Source organism: Acomys minous (assembly GCF_964271855.1).
Source record: "Acomys minous genome assembly, chromosome: 13".
NCBI classification, from domain to species: Eukaryota; Metazoa; Chordata; class Mammalia; order Rodentia; family Muridae; genus Acomys; species Acomys minous.
Window position 1 is genome coordinate 104,622,948 of NC_140495.1, and position 23,413 is coordinate 104,646,360.

The 23,413-nt window shown below is 49.8% G+C and overlaps 2 long non-coding RNA genes across 2 annotated transcripts; one reads left to right on the forward strand and one right to left on the reverse strand.

Annotated features, from left to right (window-relative positions):
- Nucleotides 1–685: 685 nt before the first annotated feature.
- Nucleotides 686–23,025, reverse strand: LOC311582252. Its single transcript, XR_014774053.1, has 3 exons — nt 22,986–23,025; nt 2,522–2,618; nt 686–1,797 (listed from the first exon to the last, which is right to left on the reverse strand). It is a non-coding gene; the product is annotated as an uncharacterized lncRNA (long non-coding RNA).
- On the forward strand, nt 13,982–16,612 carry LOC311582253. The gene is made up of 2 exons (XR_014774054.1): nt 13,982–14,382; nt 15,495–16,612. It is a non-coding gene; the product is annotated as an uncharacterized lncRNA (long non-coding RNA).
- Nucleotides 23,026–23,413: the final 388 nt, after the last annotated feature.

The window sequence follows — 23,413 nt, forward strand, 5'->3', positions numbered from 1 at the left end:
CAGAGGAGTCTGCCACCTAACAGATGTGAGGACCACAACTTTTTCATCAGATGTGAGGACCACATCCTCATCAACTACAAGTTCATCATGATGGTGACAGCAGCGAACCTGAGGAATTTCTCAGTAGATGACGCCAAGGGTGAGGACAGTGATAGCTGGAGACAGTACAGAGCCAGGGTGTGCCTCAGAGCTGCTCAGCAGCCACCTGGAGCGGTGTCGTTGGGACCTGACACAGGGCCTGTGTGTATGTTCCCGAGCGAGGGAGCCCTGCAGATGTGGAAAGCTTCCAATGCCTGGGATTGCACTGGTGTAAGGAGCCAGCCACGATTGTGCCAGCCGCACCCAATAATGGCGCTGGTCTGTGTGCTGCTACCTGTAAACAATTGCCAGTACGCATGCATGCGTTTGCTAGAGCTATCTCTAGTTGCCCCTCCCGTCAGGGGGACTATGCTAATTGCAACTACGCTTGTGTAGCTGTTGACCTATCTGCATTCATATGTTAATTAGGCATTCTGTCTGAACCTGTGAGGTGTTAACACGCCACTTTAGATGGTATTTAAGTTCAAGCTCTAGGGGGGTTCGGGGTCTTTCGCTTCAGCTTCAAGGGGCGCTCCCAATAAAACGTGTTTGAGAAGGATCCTGTGTCAAGCGTCTTTCCTGCTGGCAGGAGGTCGCAGCACACTGGGATAGTGAGGAAAAGAAGATTGCGGGCTTAAAAGTCTACTAAACAGAAGAAGGGGAGTTGCTAGGGCAAGCCACGGTGGAGAAGGAGCGAGTTCAAGTCTAACGCAGAGAAACCTTCAGTGAGAAAACATGGTTTTAGCTGTGTGGGAAGTTGGGTCTCATGCCAAAGCTGCCCTCTCATTGGTCCTTGCAAATACATTTGTAAATTTCTAATGTCAAGGTCTGATCTTTCCCTTTGTTACCTCAAGGACCTCAGCTCTCATGTTCCCGGTATTATATCTGATCTTTTGACTGTTGCTCATCTGTTGTTAATTGTAAGGAGTTATTGTCTCCAAACCCTGCATTTCTCCCTAACTGGAGTCAGGCAACTGGACTCTGCTCCCTAGGTCACTGGGCTTGGAATCTCTGTTCCTGTGAAATCTGAGCCATTGCTCCTTCATTCTGAAGCTTCCTAGCTGCTGATGAATTCCACATGGGAGACAGGGTCTCTCTTACTCTGTAGCCCTGGCGAGCCCGGAACTCACAGCAATCTTCCTGCCTCAGTCTTCCAAGTGCTAGGATCATAGGTCTTCAAAGGCTGTTTCAGTGCCTTTCACAATGTGGGGTTATTTTCTTTTAAATCATTTGTGTGTGTGTGTGTGTGTGTGTGTGTGTGTGTGTGTGTTGGTGTCCAGTGACTTCCTGAATTGCTCTCCACCTTGTTTTCTGAGAAAAGCCCTCTCACTGCACATCAATCTGGCCAGCAAGCTCCAGGAATCCTCATGTCTCAGCCTCTCCTTTGCTAGGGCTACAAGTGCTTGATGCTATGCTCAGCTTTACTCATGGGTGCTGGGGATAAACTTAAGTAAGGGAGGTGGGTAGGGAAAAAGTAGAGGGAGGGAGAGGGCTCAGGACAAAATATGCTCAAGAGCATACCCCAGTGGCTTACTGCCAGGGCCCTCCCCTGGAAACTTCTGCCAGCTCCCCGTAAGCCACTAGGGATCCGTCAAAGGCTTTCATTGCACTCTGTTTCTTGACTGTGGATGCCATGTGACAGCTGCCTCAAGCTCCTGACACCTCGACTTCACCATCAGGATGGACTGTGTAACCTTGAACCGTGAGCCAAGAGAAGCCCTGTGGAAAAGATTAAACTTTGTCACAGGTGGAAGCAGTCTTGGCGGGCTTTACCCTTGGGGCACACCATGAATACCTTGTAAGAGACTGTTTGGAGCCTTCCTGGGCTTGGAATTCAGGAAGCCTACCTGGGAACCCCACCATGGCTATTGTTTTCCTAATTGACCCTCAAAGAAAAGAGAAGACCGCCTTTGCATGTGACTGGGAAGGTAGTGAGAAAAAAAAGAAGAGGAGAGAGAAGGCGAGGAGAAGGCGCGGAGAGAGGGGAAAGGACCGGACCAGCTCGTGGGACTGAGATACCTAAGGACCCGTCCTGCCGAACGGATTCCAGGAGGTTTTAATCTTCTGTCCCTTTAACCTTTTTTTCCTTCTTGTATATGCTAGTTGGGTTGTATAATAAAGTTTAATTGTTAATAAAAAGAGCCAACAAAGCCCTTTCTCCTTTAAGTTGCTTTTGTCAGAGTGTTTTGTCATGGCAACAGGAAACTACGCTAAAACAACTGTAAGTAAGTCTGTGATAATGCTCTCTGGCCATCAACAGAGCATGTATTTTTGCGTGATGTGAGCTATATGATTTTTCTGACTGAATTTTACATGTAATAATGTGGGCACACTGAGTGAAAGCCGAGCACTTGATAAGATACCATCTGAACCCCTGGCCACCACCATAACATCCTCCTAGCCTATGAGGCCACCCTTCCCACAAGAAGAGGTAATGACTTACCTGGTCTAACCAGGAGGCTGGGGAGCCCAGGTCCTAGTCTAAGCCAGGCTAGCATCATCAGACTCATGGGGCCTTGGTAACAGTGGCTGAGATCACCCTGTAGAAACATGGAGGCATAGAAATGACCAGACCAACCTGCATGAAACAGGAACATGAAAATTGCCTAACATCCACAGAGGCAACCCAAGTCTGTCTTTAATGACCATACACCTAGACTTTTAACCTTTATACAGGATCTCACGCAGGCAAGGTTTGCTTTCAACTCTGTGTAGCCAAAAATGACCTTGCTCCTCCTGTCCCCGCTTTCCAAGTGCTGGGGTCACAATTGTGAGTTACCATGTCCAGTTCCACGAGGTGCTGGAGACTAATTCCAGGATCCGGTGCATCCCAGGGAAGCACATTCTACTAAGCTATGTTCCCAGGCTAATATTTTCCTTTTAAATTGATATTTTCATCTTGTTTGAAAATTTCTAGGGATTAAAAAGACAAGAAGCCAGCTGGGCATGGTGGCGCACACCTGTAATCCCAGCACTTGGGGAGGCAGAGGCAGGTGGATCTCTGTGAGTTCAAAGCCAGCCTGGTCTACAAAGTGAGTCCAGGACAGCCAAGGCTACAACAGAGAAACCCTGTCTTAAAAACAAGAAAAAAAAATCCAAAAGACAAAAAGACAAGACGCCTCCAACTGACCTATGATGTAACAATTTCTGTTTACACCATATACTGCAGTGTTGAAGGCCTGGCAATATTGAAATGTGGCGGAACTTTGTTTGGTTGGTTTTGGGTCTCCTGTAGTAGCCCTGGCTGTCCTAGAACTCAGTATATAGACAAGGCTGGCCTGAACTCACGGAGATCCACCTGCCTCCGCCTCCCTAGTGCTGGGAGTTAAGGTGGTGTGCCTAGCTAGCAATGGAACGTCTGAGAGGTGACACCATCTTGCTCTACCACTCCACCCTAAGGTGCTGCCTTGACACTGGTTCAGGCCCATGGTCTGAGTCCTCCAAAACCGTGACCCAGGAAAAATCCTTTCTTCTTTACAGTCAATGGTCTCAGTGATTTGGAGAGAAACAGAAGTTCTGCAGAAAGTTCATCAGGTGGCCTAAAGGCTGGGTGTTGTCTTTCTCGGGGCGGAAGTGTTTTACAGGATTTGACCTTTACTGCACTCTTAGCTAGAGAGTTGGTATGGGCCAGAGCCTGTTGGTTTAGCATGCATTTCAGGAGTCTTATCTGTCATAGCTGGCTGCTACAAGGATGACAGGTGAGAGACAGGATTGAGGGTCAATAGTTACTATAAGGTCTGGAGCTAGCCCAAGATCAAAGATCATTTGGCTTGAAAAAAAAAATACACACACACACACACACACACACACACACACACACACACACTCCAGCCACAGGGCTCTTATCAGCTCACACAGCTCCTATCTAGCAGAGGCTTCTTAGATGCCCTAAGAAGGAACACGGAAAGAGCTGTGAAGATTCTAAGTAAAGTATTAGAAAGACTCAGTGTCAGTCAGAGCTACCACACAAACCACCCCCAGGCAGGGTCTACAGAGGAATGCAGAACAGTTAGGGAGCAAGATAGCAACACAAAAGGGAAGCCAGTGAGTGAGACAGTGAGGACCAGGCAATGTTATCCAGGAGACAGAATATACATATGGCTGGTCTGAGAATCCCCAGGGAATGAGAGTGACCAGGAGTCCAGAGCATAGGGGACCTCAGAGTAGAGCATCTCAGATGCTTCAGGGCTTCTGCCTGCACGGCATGCCACAAGGGCTCTGTGGCAGCTCCTAGGTGGCAGAACGTCCTGGCCATCAAGTTGTTGTGTAGGGGCAAAATTAATGCCATATCCTATATGTAACCTGTATTCTGCATGTAATACCATGTTCTGTGTGAGAATTTGTCTCCAGGTGACCCCACTCCTTCTTACGGTTCGGGAATGATCGCGCACTGCCATAAACTGGGCCTGCCAGCACAATGAACGCCCAATGATCCTCTGAGAGAAAACAACTTCCCTGGAGAGTCAGCCTCCTGGACCCAACCTGCCTGAAGGTCCACATTCCTGAGACTCACGACCCCCGCTTATGGCTTTTTTTTTTCTTACTTCCCTGTGACCCCCACCCCTAATTACAGTTTTTCCTTATAAACCCATTATCCTTGAAGCTCAGGTATCATTTTCCCATCCTGCTCCATCAGGAAGGACTGTGATCCGAAGCTCTGAGCCCATAATACAGGACCCTGTGTATATTGCATCGGTATCGAGTCCTCATGGTCTTTTTTTTGGGGGGGGGTCTCATGATCTGGGTGATCTCGGCATAACAGTTGGAAGCACAGAAAGGTGGGAGAAGAGCATGCTCTTGCAGAGGACATGCAGTCTACAGGCAGTAGCTAGCTACTCCTCCAACATGGAGAGTAGGCAGGGTGATGTCAGCAGGGTGATGTCAGCAGGGCGACCTATGTCCCCAGCTCAGATAAAGAGGCAGGTCCCCACCTGGTGTGTCTGTCGGCCTCCCAACTCTTCTCTGGGGCTGGGCTCCTCTCCTCTTACCCTCCCAGACCTAGGCCCCAGGGCAGGAACTACAGCAGGCAGGGGCTAGTACAGGGACACTTAGGGGATGCTGGCCCAGTAGTAGCCATGCTCTGACATCTTCTAGATGGATCTGTCTCTTTTCAAAGGCCTCCAAAACATGAGCTGATCCCACCTGTCCACCAGTGCCATGGGTTTCCTCAGGGGAATAGGGAGTGGTCAAATAGGAGAGCCTCAGGCTGGGCTGGGGCCTCAGCAGCACACAAGTGGGAACTATGGAACAGAGGGCAGTGGGTCAAGAAACCAGTAGGGGCTTCTACTGCTGGTTAGTGACATGTGGAAGGCACAGGGATGAATTTGTTGGGGGCAGGAGCTTTGCCCAAAGAAGCAAAGATGAAGTCGAGATGGGCCTACGGACCAAATCAAAGATAAGGAAGAAGGAAGCAGCAGAGCCTGGCCAGACCAAGGCCTCACTTCACAGAGAAAGCACAGAGTTCCTGGTGGAATTTCCTGGCCTTCTCCCTGAGTTCCTCCAGGCAGCTGCAACACCAAACTGGCCACCTGCAGACCTGGGGGATCTGAATAAGAATGGTCCCCATAGGTTCCTGTATTTGAATGCTTAGTCACCAGGGAGTGGCACTATTTGAAAGGGTTAGAAGGATTAGGGGGCGTGGCCCTGTTGGAGGAAGCGTGTCACTGAGGGTGGGCTTTGCGATTTTAAAAGCCCACGCCAAGCCCGGAGTCTCTTTCTGATGCCTACAGATCCATATCCATCAAAACTGCTTCCCTAGCAACACGTCTGCCTGCACGCCGTCTTCCTCTGTTGGCACGGCTAGTAGGACAGCAAAAATCATAAAGCCAACACAGCTGTTTAACAAAGCTCCAGCAAAGCTGAGCTGATGCAATCGCTGTGGTTCTGTGGTGCTGTCCTCTACTTTTTGGCCTTGATCTCTACGTGTCCCATGCTCGCAGGGGTGGGGTGGGGGTGGGGGCGGAGGCGTTCATTATTTGTACAATTTGGGGATACTGGATTGATGGAAATTTTCTTATGAATCATTTACCCCCTTACACCCTCTCCCAGAAGCATTGCTTCCAAGCTTCCCCAGGGATGACCAGACCATACTGCCCCTCCCACTTTTAAGGAGATATCCTTATCAATACCTACTTGAAGGTCTTCCTTACCCCCTGGACGTTGTGACTCAAATAATTACTCCAGAGACGACCTTCTGAGGCTCCGACTCAAACATACTCTTGGCACATCTGGCCCTGGATGCTCTTTACTCAGGAACAAGATAATCAAAGCAAAGTAAACTTACAAAGGTAAACAATGTTCAGTAGGCTAGAGAAGTTGGCAGCAGGTCAAATTAAAAGCCTCTTGCTTATACTGATGGACAGACAATGATTTTTTTTTTTTCGAGACAGGGTCTCTCTGTGTAGCCTTGGCTGTCCTGGACTCACTTTGCAGACCAGGCTGGCCTCGAACTCACAGTGATCCACCTGCCTCTGCCTCCCGAGTGCTGGGATTAAAGGCATGCGCCACCATGCCCGGCTGCAATGACATTAATAAATTATAAAAGATTAAAATATTAAGACCTCCCTTTCTTAGAAAAAAACTTAACTTGTACAGGGCCACTATGGTGTTGTATGACCAAGGAACAAAAAAATTACCAAGATTACAGATATATAAATACATTCTACTACAAATATATAATATATAAACATTGTATTATGCCAGAGTTTGAGTAATAACTGCAGCAGCAGTGGGCTGAAGATTTTTCCTAGACCTAAGGACAATTAGCACTCTTTTAAAAGTTAATACAGTGCTTGGGTCATGGCAAGATGCCCAGGCTGGCTTGGAGATTTTATTTCTGCCTAGTGCCCTTGAAACCGCAAGAGCTACTAGCCTGAGAACAAACAGGTTGTCATGCTTTGGCAAAATATGTCCTTGAAACTTCAATACCGTTAAAAGTTGGATTGTGGGGTTGATGAGGGGAAAATGACTATAAAAGATAAATCTTTTCTGTCATGGTTTATCAGTGATGACTAAAGACATGACCAAGTGGAAGTGAAAACATGTGTCTAGGCACAAAAATGATATGATCTGTGTTCTGGAACAACATGCATCAACCCCTGCCTGCTGAGTTCTGTATAAATAAAGCCAGTCAATCGCTGTAAACTCTGCCAATCCCCGTGCCTGGCTCATTCCTCCTCCAATCCCCGCTCCTGGCTCATTCCTCCTCCAATCCCTGTGCCTGGCTCATTCCTCCCTTTCCTCCCCTGCCACTCTGCATCCACCCTTCTTTGGGCCCTGACCCTCACCCCAGGGCTGGCCCCTTGCACTCCACGCCATGAACACAGGCCAATTGAATGCCTTCTTTTATATGAATTGTCATGGTCATGGTATCTGTCACAGCAACGGAATACTAGAACACCACCAGAGCAGGGTGAGGAGGCTGTCCCCTTCCCTCCATATTGGGGGTATGGCACCGCGTCATACTACAAAGGGCCAAAGGGCAGTACATAGGCATCGCTTCGCTGAGACCCAGGAGAGGACCGGCCACCAGCAGTGAGTTCTGAAGCAGCAAGCAAAAAAATCCAGACTGCCGTTTTCACAGCTCCCCAATGGGCAAATACTGTACCAAGCACCCCAAACAGTCCTCAAATCGACACCTACCCCCACCCACCACCCACCACAAGCTTCGGGAGTCAGGCACCTGAGCAGCCAGTCTCTCCTCTCGACTTCTCATGACTTTCCACACTGACGAAATCGTTAATAAAAAAACTGGGAAAGAAAGCCGGGCACAGTGGCACACACCTGTAATTTCAGCACTCAGGGAGGCAGAGGCAGGCGGATCTCTGTGAGTTCGAGGCCAACCTGGTCAACAAAGTGAGTCCAGGACAGCCAAGGCTACACAGAGAAACCTTGTCTCAAAAACAAAACAAAACAAACAAAAAAACAAGAAACAAACAAACAAACAAAAACTGGGAAAGAAAAAAGAAAAAGAGAAAAATTTCAAATGTGTTCCATTGACTCACATTCTGAAACACCTCGCAACAGATTTGGGAAACAGCATCAGTAACCACACCAGACCTATCACCATATGAAGAAAGCGGCAGGTATGGTGGTGCAGGAAGCAGACACCAATTACCCATGAGAAACTAGCTTTGCTAAGACCACATCCAGAATAAACTAAAACCCAAGCAGGTTTTAAGTCAAATCATTTGAAGTGGGAAGACCTACTGTTAATCAGGATCTCTGAGGTGGGAAGATAACACTTTTATTCCAGGTCTTTTGAGGTAAGACGATCTGCCTTTAACCTGGGCCTCAGCTTCTGCTTGGCAGCCTACGCAAAGGACAGGGGAGAAGGAAGCTTGCTTTCTGTGCCTGCTTGTGAGTCCAGTCCTTCGCTGGCTTTAGAGGCCACTTCTTCAGTGTACACTGAAGACCGGCTGAGACATCCAGCCCCGTTCACTGAGCAACTGCTGGATTCTTGGGTTTTTTTTTCATTTTTCTTATTGTTTTTTGGTTTTTTGAGACAAGGTTTTCCGGTGTAGCCTTGGTTGTCCTCGATTCACTTTGTAGACCAGGTTGGCCTCGAACTCACAGCGATCCATCTGCCTCTGCCTCCCAAGTAGCTTCTGGATTATTATTTCATTGGCAAGCAACCATTGTTGGATTAACTGGACCACAGCCTGTTAGCTGCTCTAATAAATTCTATCTCATATATATGTATACATATATACACATTGTGAGACCATTATGAGAGGCAGCCTGAAGTAAAAGAGTAGAACAGAAATCCATGATGGTAAAGTGTTTGGGGGGGCTTTCAGAGACCCCCTCAACAAAGGGATATTCTGATATTTCTATCTTTTGAGGACTGGGTTTGTTTCCCCACCACTCCTCAGCTAGTAGAGGTATATAGAGATACGCGTGTTCTCAGCAGGGACTGTCAGTCCTTTGTCTCCGGGGCCAAAGTGCTGAACAGTGTGGTCACATCTGATCTGTTTCAAGACAAGGTTTTGCTGTGTAGCCCTGGCTGTCCTGGACTCTCTTTGTAGACCAGGTTGGCCTCGAAGTCAGAGATCCACCTGGGAGTACTGGGATTAAAGGCATGTGCTGGCTGACCAGCCTCTTAAAATGGCAGGCCTATGCTTTTGTGTAACAAAACCTTTGCAGGGGAAGACACATCATGTCAAGATTACGCAGATCGCGAGACCCCCCAAAAAAGACCACAAGGGCTTGATACCGATGCAATATACAGAGCGCCCTGTGTTATGGGCTCAGAGCTTTGGATCACAATCCTTCCTGATGCAGCAGGATAGGAGAATGACACTGGAGCTTCAAGGATAATGTGCTTACAAGGAAAAACTGTAATTAGGGGTTGGGGTCACAGGGAAGTAAGAAAAAAAACCATAAGCGGGGGTCGTGAGTCTCAGGAATGTGGACCTTCAGGAGGCAGGTCCAGGAGGCTGAATCTCTAGGGAAGTTGTTTTGTCTCAGAGGATCATTGGGCGTTAATTGCATCTAATTGTTCCAGTGGATTTTCTAGAAAGTGCTGCCAGGTGTCATTCCCAGAACGCAGGGAGAAAGGTACCTAGAGGACAAGGTCTCATACAGACCATCATTAATGGCAGAACATAAATTACATATAGGATATGGCTTTAATTTTGCCCCTACAACAGCACACACATCTACTCCTCCAGATAGGGAGCCCACGGCAGACCGAAGCTGGACACCTCCAGAGTCCATCTTGATGAACAAATGAGTTTTATTGGGGTTACTGAAAGTAGGGAGGGTGAGGGGCTACTTACAGGAGAAGAAATGACTCAAAGACAGGCTGTAAGACGAAAGTTCACCCCAACATGAGTGACAGCTCGCAAAGCTGGAAAATCTGGCACACACAGCACAGCCTGCAGGTACCCCAACAGATTGGAGAGCATCCTTTCCCACGGATCCTGATGACCTCTTCCAGGCAACGCTGATAGTTTCTACTTCGCTCAAGCAGCTGGTCTGGTCTCAGAGTCTTTGCAGCTCAGCCTCCTTTTGTCTGAGAGGGACTCTTAGCTTTTATTCTTTACTCAGCAGGGAGGGGGCTAGTGAATCTGCTCAGTTACGGGGAATTCCTGTGATTAGTTTGAGTTATTTTCCTTCCTGTGTAAGGAGCTTCCTGCAGGATGGGATGCTTTAATCTTAGAGGAAACTGTTAAACCACACATGCCCTTCCAGTGCCCCTGATGCGGAAGCACATCCCAGGGGTGTGACGGTCCTCCTTGAACCTTGACGCTGCTATTAACAGACAGCATATCTGATACAGTCTAGGGGTCTTGATGTGATTCATTCTCTCTTCCAGTTAAAGAAGTAAAAGGCCGGGGAAACCTGGAGGACAGCAGATGGTAGCAGAGAAAACTCAAGCCCCACAGACTGAACCAGCGCATGAAGAAAGGGAGGGTGGGGTGGGGTGGCACACACATGCAGCACACCGAGGAAAAGACCTTGTGTATTGTGGCATTCAAACCCACTGGGACAGACCAGAGATTTAGACTCAATTCAAACTTAGATTAAATGAATTGCCCTCTCTCTCTCTCTCTCTCTCTCTCTCTCTCTCTCTCTCTCCTCTCTCTTCTCTCTTCTCTCCTCTCTTCTCTTTCTCTCTCTCTCTCTCTCTCTCTCTCCCTCTCTCTCCTCTCTCTTCTCTCTTCTCTCCTCTCTTCTCTTTCTCTCTCTCTCTCTCTCTTCTCTCTCTCTCTCTCTCTCTCTCTTCTCTCTTCTCTCTTCTCTCTTCTCTCTCTCTCTCTCTCTCTCTCTCTCTCTCTCTCTCTCTCTCTCTCTCTCTGTAACCTTGCTTGTTTGTCCTGGATCCTCTTTGTAGACCAGGCTGGCCTTGAACCTCAAACTCCCAGTGATCCGTCTGCCTCTGCCTCCCGAGTGCTGGGATTAAAGGCGTGCGCCACTGCACCCAGCTAAATGAATGGATTCATACAGCAAGCAGAAGGGCGGCAGGCGGCCTTAGAGCCCATAGAGCTGTATATTACAACTGCCCACGGAATCCACAGCTGGGCAGGGAGCTGTGTTACTTCCCTCAGTTGCTTCTTACTTTCCTGCTGAAGTTTCATCCCTTTCCCACAGCCATAAGCAGGGTTTTACAGTAGCTGTTACTACCTTACAGCGCATTAGCCTATCTTATCTCACCTGCAGGCCACTAGGACCTCCCAGGCACTCCAGCTCAAGGGTCCTTAAGGGATGCCTGGCTCCACACGAAGTCTCTTTAGTCATCACAGGGACCTGTGTGAGCAATTGCTCAGCTCTGAGCTCTCTAAGGACTTGGGATGGAGCAGTTCATTTCTGGGCAGGCAGAGACACAGTGTCAGATTAGGGCTGCCTGTCATATCCCCACACTATGCAAAGCAGAGGGGGAGCTCAGAAAACCATAAAACCCACGTGGCGCACACCTTTAATCCCAGCACTCTGGAGGCAAAGGCAGGCAGATCGCTGTGAGTTCAAGACCAGCCTGGTCCACAAAGTGAGTTCAGGACAGCCAAGGCTACACAGAGAAATCCTGTCTCAAAAAACCAAAATCAAGCAGGTCGTGGTGGTGCACGCCTTTAATTCCAGCACTCAGGAAATAAAGGCAGGTGGATCACTGTGAGTTCGAGTCCAGCCTGGTCTACAAAAGAGAGTCCAGGATAGCCAAGGACTGTTACACAGAGAAACCTTGTCTTGAAAAAAAAAACAAACAAACCACAAAACAAAAAACCAGGACGTGTGTGTGTGTGTGTGTGTGTGTGTGTGTGTGTTGTGTTTCTTTCCCAGATTTCTTTTTTCATTTATTTATTTGTTTGTTAATACCAACTGTAGATTCCTTGGCAGCCTCCTCTCCTTCTGGCTTCCTCCACCCCACCCCCACCCCCACCACCCACCCCCACCCCCTACCACCACCCCCTACCACCACCCCCACCACCCCTACCCTCACTCCTCCTCCCTCACCGCATATCAAATTGCGGTAAGACTAGGCACCTTCACTCCTATTAAGGCTAGATGAGGCAACCCAGTAGGAGGAAAGGGTCCCAAAGGCAGGCAACACAGTCAGAGACAGACCCTGCTCCTGCCGTTAGGAGTCCCACAAGAAGACCAAGCCACACAACTGTAACATATATAGGGGTTGGAGGTCAGTCCCCGGAAGGCTCCCTGGCTGTGCCTGTGGTGCATACCAAGCCAATCCTAAGCTCCAGGCTCCTCTGGTCCCTAGTGACATGTACCCGTGGTGCATATCAAAGCCTCCCCCATCCCACCGCCCCATGCACCCCCCAAAAAAACCTTGAACTTCCAGGATGTGCCAGTTCACAGCGTTTCCTTCCCCCAGCACTGAAGCTACCAGTTTTCCTTTATAACTCTCTTGGCGCAGAGGCAGGTGGCACCACAGGCCTTTAATCTCACCCCCTGGCTCACAGTTCTAAGTTAACAAAAGGCTGGTGAGCTAGAATTTGCCTCTGGGGCACCAGAAGCACCAAGAGAGTACATACAGCATTCTTTACAGTCACATGATCCACTGCTCTTACGGCTCAGCACCCCCAAGGGCTCAGAGTCCTTCCAAGCCTTCCCAATTGACGAAGTCTGTCTGTCAAACATGGCGCAACAGCCCAAATGGCTCAACAGAACCAGGGATGGCCGGGCCGGACCCTGCAGAGACAGAGCTAGGAACCAAATGGCGATCGCTAACAATGGCTCGAAAAGAACACATATGGCCCAAAACAGTAGAGGCCTCAGGCTACCCCCACAGGCCACGCTCCACCTCGCTCCTGGAAAAGTGAATTCAAAGCACTGGTTTTGTGAGAGGAAGCCCCAAACCAACGGAAGGCAAAGCGGGAGGTGTGCGGATGGGGAAAACTTAGCCAGAGTCAGACTTCCTCAAGAGTCCCAGAAGGAAGCCCAAATTCTCACCTCCTTCTGGAAGCAGAGAGTGGGAAGACCGGGGAATGTGAGGCCTGGGATAAAGTGAGGCCAGCAACTGTGTGGGAATCTTCAATCTTTCCTCTCCACCTGGGTCAACTTGCTGACACAAATCAGTCTTTTCTCCCAGCTGTGACTTGTCAAATTGTTATCAGGCTTGTGAGGGTCACAGTCCCTAACAGAGCAGCATCGTCTATTCAGTCTCAACTAGCCAACAAAAGAGACAAGTTCACAGTGAAAAGCAGAGAGAGAGACAGACAGACAGAAAGACAGGGAGAAGAGAGACAGAGGGACAGAGACAGAGAGACAGAGACACACAGAGACAGAGACACACAGAGACAGAGACACATAGAGTCAGAGATAGAGACAGAGACAGAGACAGAGAGACAGTGAGACAGAGACAGAGAGACAGACAGACAGAGATAGACAGACAGACAGACAGACAGACACACACACACAGAGGGAGAGAGAGAGAAGGAGAGAGAGAGAGAGAGAGAGAGAGAGAGAGAGAGAGAGAGATTTGATTAGTGTGGCTACTTTGGGAAGAGGAACAAAGACCCTCCCTCCATAGTCTATCTTTGGGATCCTGTCTAGGTTTAAACAGAAGGTGTGACAGGACAGCTCAGCAGTCCCCGTAAGATGGGCTCCCTCCCATTGTCATCAGCAGTGTCTGGGCTCCAACCTTTTCGGCAAGGTGGTCTAAGAAGTTCAACAAGTTGGGCATGGTGGCGCACACCTGTAAACCCAGCACTTTGGGAGAGGCAGAGGCAGGTGGATCTCTGTGAGTTCAAGGCCAGCCTGGTCTACAAAATGAGTCCAGGACAGCCAAGGCTACACAGAGAAACCCTGTCTTGAAAAGAAAAAAAAAAAGTTTCCAGCAGGATGTGAAAGCTCTTCCTGGCAGATAAATTCCCTTCTGGCTGGGGCCAGGCTTCAGCCTTTTCCTTTTACCTGCTGCGGACAGAACACAAGACCCGAAGAAGGGGGCAAGTCTGCATTCTGATCAAACCCCGTTTATTGTAAAATTTCACAGAATTTATATAGGCACAGAGGCACGGGTATTTGTGTAAGCAAGGGTTGCTATGGATACCTAACTCTGGAATGCTCCAGCAGGTAGGTATCTACCTTCACAGCTGCTAATTGCAGGAGAGAAATTCCAGGAAAGTTGTGAAGGATCTGGTTAGTCAGGAAAAGGCTCCTGGAACTGCTGCTGGCAGGCAGCTGGCCTTTAATCTGATCTTATCAGTAGTCCCACCGGAAAAGGGGTAGCTCGGGGGTCTAGAATGACCAGCCCCCACAATAAACCACAACAGGTGTCTAACTGCCGACCTACGACAAGGTCAGCTAGTTTCTGGTGAATGGCAGACTTCTGGAGAAATAGGAACCTAGGTTCTGACAAGATGGCTGAACATTGGCCATGTGGCCCGTCCCCTGCATTTAGCAGCGTGAGATTCCTGGGGAAATGCCATTTCTTGGGCGCAACATCTGGTGGCCAAAGGGAGGGCACAGTGAGGAGGGGCTTCATTTCTGCTACAATGGTCACTCTTTTGAACACACCTTATCCGATCAGGGACAGGGCTGGCTGGGGAGCTGAGGGTCCCCTTGCCAGGTACAGGTCTTATTTTGGCTCTGTCATTTCATACTTTGGCCCCAGTCTTATCTTTTGCAAGGGGAGTATTTATTCCATGCCATTGAATATGGAAGCCTGTAACTTTTATTTATTTATTTATTTTTGGTTTTTTTGAGACAGGGTTTCTCTATGTAGCCTTGGCTGTCCTGGACTCACTTTGTAGACCAGCCTGGCCTCGAACTCACATTAATCTGCCTGCCTCTGCCTCCTGAGAGCTGAAATTAAAGGCGTACATCACCGCTGCCTGGCCTGGAAACCTGTAACTTTTAAAATACACATGTTATAGGCTCTTATGGAAGAGACTTTGGACTTTTGATCATTGTCAGAATTCTTAAAGACTCCAGTGACCTTTATTTATTTATTTATTTATTTATTTATTGGTTTTACTAGACAGGGTTTCTCTGTGTAACCGCCCTGACTGTCCTGGACACACTTTGCATACCAGGCTGGCCTCGAACTCACAGCGATCTGACTGCCTCTGCTTCCCAAGGGCTGGGATGAAAGGAGTGTGCCACCACGGCCCTGCCTCCAGTGACTTCTATAGTTGGGCTAAATGCATTTTACACCTTGAGATAAAGATTTTAGGGGCCAGGTGGAATGCTATGGTTTAAAGTAATGTGTGGGCTGGAGAGATGCCTCAGTGGTTAAGAGCACAGGCTGTTCTTACAGAGGACCAGTGTTCAGTTCCCAGCACCCATGTGGGGCCTCACAACTGTCTGTAACTCCAGTTATAAGGAACTCGGCCCCTTGGCCTCCATGGGCACAGCACACGTGAGGTACACAGGCAAAACACCCATATACATAAAATAAATAGAAATTGTTAAAAAAAAAAAAAAAAGAAATTGTTGGGGACAGTAGGCCATATGGCCAGTGTTCAGCCATCTTGTCAGAGCCTAGGTTTCTATCTCTCCAGCAGTCTGTCATTTACCAGAAACCAGCTGACACTGTTGTGGTTCGGCAGTTAGAAAATAAACTGTGGTTTATTGTGGGGGGCGGTCATTCTAAGACCCCCGAGCTCATAGTAAGAGCTACTCCTTTCTGGCTATAAACTAGCTTTTCCAGTAAGACTATTGGTAAAATCAGATTAAAGGCCAGCTGCCTGTGAGCAGCAGTTCCGGGAACTTTTTCCTGACTAACCACATCTTTTACAACTTTCCTTTCTCTCTGGAATTTCTCCCTCTTCTGTGATTATAGTAGCTATAAAGGTAGACACCTGCTGGAGCATTCCAGAGTTAGGTATCCATAGCAACCCTCGTTTACACAAATACCCATGCCCCCGTGCCTATAAAAACTCTGTGAAATTTTTCAATAAACGGGGCTTGATCAGAATCTAGACTTGCCCTCATTTCTTTGTGTCTCCTGTCCCCCCACTTGTTTGCCCCCCGCCACACACAGGTACCCATTGAAGACCTCGTGGGCCGGGACAAGAAATAGAAATTAAACTGATGTGTTCTGGTGTCAGACTAACAAAAGGTGGAGCTGTGTTGTCAACTTAATGAGCTTTAGGATGGCCATGGAAACATGGAAATATACCTCTGGGAGTCTCCGTGATAGAAATGTCTAGAGAGATGGGAAGACCTACCCTGAATATGGGTGACACCACGCTGTAGGCCAGGCTTCGGATTCAAAAGGAAAATGTCAGCTGAAAAGCAGCATTTCTTCTCCTCTGCTTCCTGACTGAAGGAAACATGAGCCCCGGCCTTCCCCTCCTGCTCCCCAGCCTCTCCCAGGATAGACCAGCCCCTCAGAACGAGCCATACTTTAGAAAAGCCAACCCCTGCCTTCTTTAAGCTGCTTTTGTTAAGTAGTTGTTTCAGCAGAGAGAAAAGCAATTGCCACAGCCAGCGAGACTTCCATTCATCCCGTTCTGGTGACAGCTGCCGCAAGGATGGTCCTGAGGTCCCACAAAAGCCAAACTTCTGGTTCTGGAGGGCCAGTGTGTTATGGGTGTCCAGGCAACAGAAAAAACAACAAAAAAACAAAAAAACACAGTCGGCCTTGTGACCCGTCAGATCCTGCTCTATGAACCTTCCTTCCTAAGAGGGTAAGTTAGAATCGATTACTTCAGGCTAGTGGTGACTCAGAGCAAGGATGGGGCAGGAAAGGTGGGTGAGTCTGCTGGGACTGGAGCTCACACAGTCTTAAGTGCAACCTGTCAGGCTAACTCAGCAGAGGGATGGTGAGCAGAGCTAGGGCCGTCTCTTGTTCTCTAGTAATGGTGTTCTGTGGGCTGTCACACCGAGGCCACGCTGGCCACAGGGTTAGGGCCCTCCTGGCTGGCATACCCCACCCCTACCCTAAACTTTTCCAGCCTAGGGGGCTTGGAAGCTCTTCCCTATATAATTCAACCTTGTTGGTGACCCGTCCTCTTTGTACCGTTGGGCCTCCTGGCTGCTGTGCCTGGCCCCCCTTTTCCTCCCCCTCCCTCTCTCCCACACAGCCCAGCTCAGGGTCATGTCCACTCTGGACTCTTGCAGATTTCCCTGCCTCTGGCTATGCTCTCCCACACATCTTTAATAAACCTTCTTCTTCTTCTTCTTCTTCTTCTTCTTCTTCTTCTTCTTCTTCTTCACCAAACCCAGAACCTGTCCTTTCCCGTTCCCTTTCCCTTCCTTGCTTTTTTCCATTCACCTGAATACACATGAGGTTGCCCTGCCACCACAGGAACGCATGCACATGCGTGTGCATCTACGTGCACTTACATACACACAAAGTGAAAGTAGTACATTGAAATGGGGCAAGATGGTGAAAGGGAGGAAGGAGGGAAGAAGGAAGAAGGGAGAAGGAAGCAAAGAAGGAAGGAAGGGAGGGAGGGAGGGAGGAATCTTTTTCAAAAGAAAGTGGTTGCATAATGGCGCAATAAACCGTGCATTGGTAGGGCTGCCAATCCGTCCCTCCTCTCATACCTCTCTCTCCTGGCCACCTGGTCTGGGGCTTTCCTCCTGGTTTCTGGCTCTGGGGTTTCCAGACCACCAACCCTTGAGTGGTTTCTGCTGTGGCCTGATCAAGAAATTTGGCAAAGAAATCCAAGCCAGCCTGGGCTACATAGTGCCACCCTGTCCCAAACAAAGAAAACAAAACTCAGTTACCTTCTTCTTCTTCTTCTTCTTCTTCTTCTTCTTCTTCTTCTTCTTCTTCTTCTTCTTCTTCTTCTTCTTCTTCTTTTTGGTTCTTCAAGACAGGGTCTCTCTGTGTAGGCTTGGCTGTCCTGGACTCACTCTGTAGACCAGGCTGGCCTCGAACTCACAGCGAGCCACCTGATTCTGCCTTGTGAGTGCTGGGATTAAAGGCGTGCCCCACCACCACCCGGCTATAATTACCCTCTTCTTATACAGCCACAACAACAGAGCAAAGCACGATTCCACCACAGTCACCCTGGGGGAATTAATGGGTTTTGGGGGTGTACTTACATAACACGTATGACCCCCAAAGCAGGAACACCGGAAAGTCTACACCCATCACGGATGCTAGCTTCCCCATGGCTTCATAGACAGCGCCCTTCCAACACCTCCGCAGCCTGTCTACTCTAGACTCTCTCATGCACAATTAGAGTAAAATTGCCTACAAATGGCTGGGGCTGAGTAGCTGGAACCTCAGGGGAGTGTTGAAAGACCCTCCCAAGCCCCTCCTCCTATGACGCAACATCAACAGTCAACAGGCCCCAAGGCAGGAGAGAGATGGGCTCTTGCATGCTGGCACAGGCGACCTGATGAGAATGACGTGCTGCTTTGTTCTGGCATCGCTGGCACCGCTGGTATTCCCATAGGAACAGGAGGGAGGGAGCCAGGGCTGTTGGTAGCATGACCATTTACAGAGGCCTGGGGAGTTGGATGCAAGAAGATGCTTCAGGTGTCTCAGGCACTCCCGACTTGTGCTCACTTGTGCTCACAGGCTGGGTCAGGCCATGTGGAAGGTGTGTGTGTGTGTGTGTGTGTGTGTGTGTGTGTGTGTGTGTGTGTGATAGCTCCTGTTAGCTGGCTGAGAAATGCTCAGGGATAGTCCTCAGAGCTGGGAGGTGATTGTGTTTGTTTTGTGTGATTTTTGTTTTGTGTTGTTTTTGAGACAGGATTTCTCTGTGTAGCCTTGGCTGTCCTAGACTCACTTTGTAGACCAGGCTGGCCTCGAACACACAGCGAGCCACCTGATTCTGCCTCCCAAGTGCTGGCATTAAAGGCGTGCGCCACCACACCCAGCCCATGATTGTGTTTGAAAATAGCCGGGCGTGGGAGGCAGAAGCAAGTGAATCATTGTGAGTTCAAGGCCAACCTGGTCTACAAAGCAAATCCAGGACAACCAAGGCTACACAGAGAAACCCTGTCTCAAAAAAAAAAAAAAAATAGGGCTTTCCGAGGGATTGGCTTCCGTGTTTAGTCCCTATAAGAGGAGGTGGCTCAAAGCAGGAGAAAAATGGCTGGCCATGTACAAGGCTCAGGGAACTGGAGGAATTCTGGGAATATCAGCATCTAGGGCCTGCAAAAAGGAGAAGGGAAGAGAATCATCAGGTCCCACTAACTCTATGGTCCAGGGCTGCTACAGCAGAGGGCTCTTTCTATAGCCCAGAGGCTGGGCTAACTCTGGGCAGTGGGGGTGGGATGCAGGGGGGAATGACACATTCTGAAGAACGAGCTGGTGAGAAGAGTGCTGGATCAGGGACTCCTCTGCCTCCTTAGAGAAAGTGGTGTGTGGGGGCCCTCGGGGAGTCCCCACCAGCTCCACAGCCTCTCCTCACACTGTGGTTTCCTCCTGGTGATCCTGGCCTGACTTTCTCCCCACCCAGGGAAACTCCAGCCCTGGTCTGGGAACCACTAGCAGAAACACATTGCACCATAGGCCTGGCTGCCACAGAGAAGTGAGGGAGGGGCGACCTCTCCCTGTACCCACCAGTCCTGGGCCTGGTATGTGGCAAGGTGGCATCTTCACCACTCCTGGTCTAGGACATCAAAATGGAGGGCCTCCTGCCTGAGCACTGGGATGGGAGTGGCTTGCGGGGGGTGGGGGGGTGGCGGCGTGATCACAGCTGGTATCCACTTTGGGAGTTCTCCAGGGTGGGGACAGGGAGCAGCCAAGGCTACATCTGGTCCCTGATTTGTCTCTGGATGGGAGACCAGTGCTGAGGGGAGCCCGCACTCCCTGGACCACCCCAGTTCTGTCATTTGGCACCTGTGACCTAGGAGTCACAGCTATAGCCTTCCAGCTTGGGGCTGTGGTGCAGCCTTCTGCCTCACTTGGCACACCCTGCAATGAGGTGAGAATGGAGACGAATCTCCTTGGTCCAGAAGGCAGACGCTGGTCTGTAGGACACCAGAGTGTACTTCCCAACACACCAGAATGGGTGAGGTCTCAGTTCCTCCTGACCTCTCAGGAAGCTCTTATCTGGAACCTTCTCTCAGTCCAACAGAGCCACTGGAAATGTCCCCCACCTCTCTCTCTCTCATCTGACAGCCTGTTTTCTCATGGGTGCAGACAACAGGCCCAGGGTCCCAGCCTCACCCAAGTTCTGTATTGTGGCAAAGCATTGCTGTTTCATGAGAGTTGGAGGTGGCCCTGAGAGTGATGCCAGCCATCAGTAAGGACCCTGGGAACCTCCTCTGTCTCTGTCATACCATGGCAAGGGAGCAGCCATGTATGCTGTCCTGAGGTCTGGTCCTGAAGACACATGGTGGTCCCCCTCGTACCCCTGTTGCTAAACACACCCATAGCAGTCTCTCAGAAAGTGCTAAGTGCAGCCGAGCATGGTGGCACAGGCCTTTAATTCCAGTACTGGGGAGGCAGAAGCAGGTGGACCTCTGTGAGTTGAAGGCCAGCCTGGTCTACAAAGACAATACAGGACAGCCAGAGCTACCAAAAAAAACAAAACAGAACAAAACAAAAAACCCTGTCTCAAAAAACAACAACAACAAAGACGTTCCAGCTACCACATCAATCATGACACAGGATGTCTAGCAAGGATGCCACACTGGGCTCTGCATGTGCTCTGATGTCAGATGCGACTTGGGGCTTGGGGACAAGTTCCTAACAGAGCAGGACTGATGAGGGCTGCCAGTGGTAGGGACAAGTATAGGATATTGGATTCAAGGCCCCATCTGTGTTCCTGGTCCAGTAGGAACATGCAGAAGAGATGTCAGATAGGAGGCATGGTGGCTTGTTGGCCCCCAAAGGGCATAAATAACCCTACCCTGCTATTTCCCGTCCCACCTGACTCTCAGCTCAGCCCACAAGGATCATCTTCCCAGAGATCGCACGGTCCTTCTGTCTTGTTTGTTACCCTGGCACCGCACTGACCCAGAAGCACCTCCCCACATCCTTGCACCTGATCCCAACCTCACCAGGGGCCCCAGAACCAGGACCCTTAGTCATTGTCCCTAGTGTTTCAGTATCATAAGCTACTGTACCATGTACCTATGTTCAAAAGAAGCACAAAGAAGTGGTTAATTCACCCTTCATTTTGTCCTAAAGAGTTATCTTCACACCTTACGCCATATGGCTTTTATAACAGTTGTGTCAAAGTAGAAAAAAAAACTGACAACTGCCAATCAAGTGGTTTTAGCTTCTTTAAGGAAATGTCTGCCGGGTGTGGTGGTGCATGCCTTTAATCCCAGCACTTGGGAGGCAGACGCAGGCAGATTGCTGAGTTTGAGGCCAGCCTGGTCTACAATGTGAGTCCAGGACAGCCAAGGCTACACAGAGAGACTCTGTCTCAAAAAACAAAAACAACCAAAACAAAAACCAAAACCAAAAACCAAAACAAAACAAAACAAAAAACCAACGAAAATTTCTTTTTGTAAGTGACATTTTAGTTGGCAAGAGATACTTGAGTGGGAACCAGATACTTGCTAACACCTAGATCAGTGGTTTTTATTTGTTTGTTTGTTTGTTTGTCTTTGTTTTTTCGAGACTTGGTCTCTCTGTGTAGCCTTGGCTGTTCTGGACTGGTTTTGTAGACCAGGCTGGCCTGGAACTCACAGCAATCCACCTGCCTCTGCCTCCCAAGTGCTGGGATTACAGGTAGGCACCACTGCCCTCGGCTTCCTAGATGGATTTTTAAATCTAGCCTTCCAGCCTAGAAATGAACAGAAACTGTTTGCAGCAAAGGCTGCGCAGGGGTGAACAGCGTAGGGAAGCAGCAGCCAGGCCAGGTTTGCTGCATCTGTGCTCTGTCCAGACAAAGCAGCAGCAGCTTCAGGCTGTTCAACGTGAAGGGATGGGAGAGCAGCTGGGATATCACCCTAGCAAATCCAGGTCTGGGTGATGCACCATATGCCCTGGGCACAAGCAGGCAGAGCTGGCTTACAGGGACCCACAGTCCTTCCGAACCCTAAGCGGGAAAATGTGACAACGATATGACATGTACACAAATACTCTGTGACTAATGACAGGAGCAACCTGGGCATGGCTGGGCTAAGGCACTGTGGAGAGTCAGGGCTGGGCCGGCGAGCTCCTAGCAAAGTCTACCGTTCTTTGAGCTACACCCCACAAGCACACAGAACCATGCAGATGTTTGGGATGTCACCCCATCCCCACATGGGATGCATGCCATAGAAAATCAAACAGAACTGTTTATCCTTGCAGGAGCAGTGCTAGGCGGCCAGCTGACTCCACTTCCCCACTGGAGCCCTGGTTGGGGGGAATGTGGTCCTGTCTGAGATGCTCCCAGAGGTGTCAACCTCTCCTCTAACTTCCTCCTTGTCTGAGGCAAGAGGCTACTGTAAGCCCTGGTGCTTGGGGAGGTGGGGTGTGACTGGGCTATAGCACAGGGCATGAGGGACCAGCTGTATCCAGGTGTAGTAATGACCAGCATAGCAGATGTCATCCACCTGAGCTCCATGTCCACCACAGCGATTCTGGGCTGGAGGCTCCACTAACATCCTCAGTGAGGAGCTAAGGAAACTGAGGCCAGCCAGGTAGGAGAGTTGGCCCCAGATCCGGCAGAGCAGGAGCAGAGAGAGTTCAGGCTAAGCCCTGGGCCCTGGTGCCAGCCCTACCTCCCAGCCTTACAATAGGGGCTCCCCCATTCCCCTTCCCCAGGGCTATGGTCAGCGATGCAGTTATTCTCTACTGGGTTGTATGGAGGCTGGCCATCCCCTATCCCCCCACCCACCCCCGCTGGGCTGTGGTCAGTGCCCAGTTTGCTTTGCTGGGTGGGGCACTCCCAGGCTGGAGCACTACGGAAACCCTGCAGCGGTGTGGTCACTTCCTCCAGCGGGGCCTTGGCCTCCTTCCTGGCTCAGGCTCCAATCTGGAGCAATAGAAGTCAGGCAAGTCCCTGCTGCTTCCCAGGGAAGTCCCAGCAAAGTCCCCCATCCCTGCCCAGTGTGGTTAGTGTGGGTAACTTTAGCCTGAGTGGGAAAGGGGTTTTCTTTACCTCGAGAGGCTGCAGGGCACACTGTGTCCGTCTCGTGTCCGTCTCGTGTCCCCAGCAGGCTCTCTGGCTGTTGTGCAGGAGCGTTACAGCCACGCCTCCAAGTAGTGGGAAGGTTTGGCAGAGAGCCCACAAATGCCTAGGGTGTGATGCAGCGTGTATGTGCGGCAGCAACTGGCCATCCCCTAGGCTAGCACCCTATGAGCAAGCGGCACTGAACCACTTTCCTAGGGGAGAACGGTGGCTTACACCTGTAATCCCAGCACTCAAGTGGTTGAGGCCACACACTGAGTTCCAAGTCAACCTGAACTATGAACCCCACTTATCTCTGGCCAGCTTGCCATTGTGCCTCTACCCCACAGGCTGTCACATGAACCGTCTGAGGATTGTAGAGCAGTGTGGGCTCCCAGAGCAAGGCCTGCATCCTTCCA